Genomic DNA, 4975 nt, shown 5'->3' on the forward strand with positions numbered 1-4975 from the left:
ACATGGATATTCTTTGATCTAAAGCATTCCATTGAAGCTCTAACTGTATATTTAGGGTCATTGTCTTCCTGGAAGGTAAATCTACATCCCAAGCTCAAGTCCTTTGCAGCCTCCAACAGGTTTTCTTCCAGAATTCCCATCTATTTAGCTCCATCCATCTTCCCATCATCTCTGACCAGTTTCTCTGTCCCTGTAGAAGGAAAACATCCCCACAGCATGATGTTGCCACCACCATGTTTCACAGTGGGGATGGTACATTCAGGGTGATGAGCAGTGTTATTTTTCTGCCACATGTAGCGCTTTTCATATAGGCCAAAAAGTTTAACTTTGGTCTCGTCTGATCAGAGTACCTTCTTCCACATGTTTGCTGTGTCCCCTACATGGTTCCTGGCAAATTGCAGATGGAACTTTTTATGACTTTCGGTCAACATTGGCTTTCTTCTTGCCACTCTTCCATGTAAGCCAGATTTGTGGAGTACACAACTTACAGTTGTCCTGTGGACAGATTCTCCCACCTGAGCTGTGGAATTCTGCAGCTCCTCCAGACTGACCATGTGCCTCTTGGAAGCTTCTCTGACCAGTGCTCTTCTTGCTCAGTCTGTCAGTTTAGGTGGAGGTTTAGGTCATATCTTGGTAGGTTTGCAGTTGTAGGAAACCTTTTCTATTTTTGGATGATGGATTGAACAGTGCTCCTTGAGATGTTCAAAGCTCAGGATATTTTTTTATAACCTATCCCTGCTTTAAACTTATCTACAACTTTATCACTGACCTGCCTGGTGAGTTCCTTGGTTTTCATGAAGCTGTTTGTTCATTAATGTTCTTTAACAAACTACTGAGGCCGTCACAGAGCAGTTGTATTTATAATGAGACTAAATTACACACAGGTAAACTTGTCTAATTTGGTTGACTTCTAAAGGCAATTGATATCACTGGATTTTGTTTAGGGGTATCAGAGTACAGGGAACTGAATGCTAATCAACATGACACTTTTCAGATTTTATTTGCTTGATATTCTGAAAACCATGTATCATTTTGTCTGTGAAGGTTCTCAGTCATCCAGGTCATCGTAGTCAAAGGAGCTTGCAGAGAAAAGCGTCTGGACTTCTTTAAGTTACTTGAAGATGTTTCACCTCTCATCCGAGAAGCTTCTTCAGTTCTAAGGTCAAATGGTGGGGAGTCCCAGATTTCCCAGACTTGGCTCAGGCAATTAGAGCATCATCAGGGGGTCCTTTTGTCCCTCTGTGGGGGGATACTCCCACTAGGTTTAAATCTGGGACTCCCCACCATTTGACCTTAGAACTGAAGAAGCTACTCGGATGAGAGGTGAAACATCTTCAAGTAACTTAAAGAAGTCCAGATGCTTTTCTTTGCAAGCTCCTTTGACATGTATAATTTTCATACCACTTTACAGTAATGTGGTAACTTGTGTTGGTCTGTCACAGAAGATCTAAGAAAAATTCCTTTTACGTTTGTTGTTGTAAAGTGACAAAATGGGTGAAAGTTTTTCAAGGTACTGTAGGTCAACATTCTTCTTCTTCTAAGGTAGAGCAGCCTGGGCAGAGTATTGAAACTTTACAGGGATTGAAACTTTACTGATAAATGTGACAACCTATATATGTGATGTCATTACGGGATAATGACATCACATATATTTAGAATCTTACCACCAGTTTGATCCTTTGATCCTTAAATCCATAAATAGGGGTGAAAAGTGACGACTTGTAGTCCATTAATTGCAGCAATTATGCTTGCAGAATTGAAACATTCGCCAGAGAAGTATTTTGAAACATCTGGATCCTTTTCGGAGTAACTGTTTACAGATTCCAACATGTCTCAGAGAAAACAACCCTACAGATTTCTAAGGTAAGTTTTCTTTCTTTTTTCTGTTGTTCATAAACAGAAAAAAGACTCACACAGACTCAACCTCTACACGGCTGCCGTCTCCTGTAACCCGGCATGTTTCTAGGGTTTGTTTTCTTCTTTTTTTATTTTGTCTTTCAGTGTTTGTCTTGAGATAAGGTTTGAAGTGTCTGTGGTGCAGCTGGTCTGGTTTGTCTCGAGACAGTGCAGGCTGCACCCACCTGTAACAGGTGGAGACTCACCAGGACATTCAGAACTCACACGTTTTTTCTTTCTAAACTCTTCTGTAGAGGGTTTCTCTGAGAAGCAAGGGGAGGTCCACCAATATAAAGCGTGGCCAGGAGGCCTGGTCCAGGTTTTTTCTGCTTTCTTTTGTGGTGATCGTGGGTCAAGTGTTGGGAGTTCGCCTTGTATTCGGAAGATTGCCGGTTCGAGCCCCGGCTCGGACAGTCCCGGTTGTTGTGTCCTTGGGCAAGACACTTCACCCGTTGCCTAATGGTGGTGGTCAGAGGGCCCGTTGGCGCCAGTGTTAGGCAGCTTCGCCTCTGTCAGTGCGCCCCAGGGTGGCTGTGGCTACAATGTAGCTTGTCCTCACCAGTGTATGAATGGGTGGATGACTGAATGTGCAAAGCACTTTGGGGTCCTTAGGGACTAGTAAAGTGCCATTTACCATATTTTTACCATTCTTTTCCAAGCCTGGGGGCGGTGCCACCCCATCATGAGGACGGGCAAGGCTTTCGGAGCCTGTGTGTGTGTATGTGTCTGTATGACTGTGCTTATGGTTTTCTCTATTTCAAACAGATGCCTGTCCTCACCTCTGCAGTGATGCCGTCTCTTTTAACCCGACGTGTTTCTAAGGTAGGTTTTCTTTCTTTTTTTATGTTGTTCTTGTGGATTTTGTCCTCAGATGAGATTTGATGACAGGGATTGAAACTTTACAGATAAATTGTCCATGTGACAACCTAATTGGCTTACGGGATAATGATGTCACATATATTTAGAATCTTACCACCAATTTGATCCTTAGAGCCTTAAATTCTTTGATCCTTAAATCCATAAATGGGGCTGAAAAGTGACGACTTTTAGTCCGTTAATTGCAGTAATTATGTTTGCAGAACTGAAACATTCGCCAGAAAAGTATTTTGAAACATCTGGATCCTTTTCTGAGTAGCTGTTTAAAGATTCCAATTACAGATTCCACTTTTTTTTTCCTTCTTATGTTGTTCATTAACGGAAACAGTGCCACCCCATCACAAGGGCTGGCAAGGCTTTCGGAGCCTGGGGAGCGGACACCTGTATAAAGGGTGGCCAGGAGGCCCGGTCCGGGTTTTTTCTTCTTTCTTTCACACGCCTGGTGGGCGGTGCCACCCGATCACAAGGGCTGGCAAGGCTTTTGGAGCCTGGGGAGCGGACACCCGCACAAAGGGTGGCCAGGCGGCCCGGTCCGGGCTTTTTCTTCTTTGTTTCAGACGCCTGGTGGGCGGTGCCACCCGATCACAAGGGCTGGCAAGGCTTTCGGAGCCTGGGGAGCGGACACCCGCACAAAGGGTGGCCAGGCGGCCCGGTCCGGGTTTTTTCTTCTTTGTTTCAGACGCCTGGTGGGCGGTGCCACCCGATCACAAGGGCTGGCAAGGTTTTCGGAGCCTGGGGAGCGGACACCCGCACAAAGGGTGGCCAGGCGGCCCGGTCCGGGCTTTTTCTTCTTTCTTTCACACGCCTGGTGGGCGGTGCCACCCGATCACAAGGGCTGGCAAGGCTTTCGGAGCCTGGGGAGCGGACACCCGCACAAAGGGTGGCCAGGCGGCCCGGTCCGGGTTTTTTCTTCTTTGTTTCAGACGCCAGGTGGGCGGTGCCACCCGATCACAAGGGCTGGCAAGGCTTTCGGAGCCTGGGGAGCGGACACCCGCACAAAGGGTGGCCAGGCGGCCCGGTCCTGGTTTTTTCTTCTTTCTTTCACACGCCTGGTGGGCGGTGCCACCCGATCACAAGGGCTGGCAAGGCTTTCGGAGCCTGGGGAGCGGACACCCGCACAAAGGGTGGCCAGGCGGCCCGGTCCGGGTTTTTTCTTCTTTGTTTCAGACCCCAGGTGGGCGGTGCCACCCGATCACAAGAGCTGGCAAGGCTTTCGAAGCCTGGGGAGCGGACACCCGCACAAAGGGTGGCCAGGCGGCCCGGTCCGGGTTTTTTCTTCTTTGTTTCAGACGCCTGGTGGGCGGTGCCACCCGATCACAAGGGCTGGCAAGGCTTTCGGAGCCTGGGGAGCGGACACCCGCACAAAGGGTGGCCAGGCGGCCCGGTCCGGGTTTTTTCTTCTTTCTTTCACACACCTGGTGGGCGGTGCCACCCGATCACAAGGGCTGGCAAGGCTTTCGGAGCCTGGGGAGCGGACACCCGCACAAAGGGTGGCCAGGCGGCCCGGTCCGGGTTTTTTCTTCTTTTTTTCACACGCCTGGTGGGCGGTGCCACCCGATCACAAGGGCTGGCAAGGCTTTCGGAGCCTGGGGAGCGGACACCCGCACAAAGGGTGGCCAGGCGGCCCGGTCCGGGTTTTTTCTTCTTTGTTTCAGACGCCTGGTGGGCGGTGCCACCCGATTACAAGGGCTTGCAAGGCTTTCGGAGCCTGGGGAGCGGACACCCGCACAAAGGGTGGCCAGGCGGCCCAGTCCGGGTTTTTTCTTCTTTGTTTCAGACGCCTGGTGGGCGGTGCCACCCGATCACAAGGGCTGGCAAGGCTTTCGGAGCCTGGGGAGTTGACACCCGCACAAAGGGTGGCCAGGCGGCCCGGTCCGGGTTTTTTCTTCTTTCTTTCACACGCCTGGTGGGCGGTGCCACCCGATCACAAGGGCTGGCAAGGCTTTCGGAGCCTGGGGAGCGGACACCCGCACAAAGGGTGGCCAGGCGGCCCGGTCCGGGTTTTTTCTTCTTTCTTTCACACGCCTGGTGGGCGGTGCCACCCGATCACAAGGGCTGGCAAGGCTTTCGGAGCCTGGGGAGCGGACACCCGCACAAAGGGTGGCCAGGCGGCCCGGTCCGGGTTTTTTCTTCTTTCTTTCACACGCCTGGTGGGCGGTGCCACCCGATCACAAGGGCTGGCAAGGCTTTCGGAGCCTAGGGA

The sequence above is a fragment of the Neolamprologus brichardi genome, chromosome 3 (assembly GCF_056152115.1).
Source record: "Neolamprologus brichardi isolate AB-2024 chromosome 3, ASM5615211v1, whole genome shotgun sequence".
Lineage (NCBI taxonomy): Eukaryota > Metazoa > Chordata > Actinopteri > Cichliformes > Cichlidae > Neolamprologus > Neolamprologus brichardi.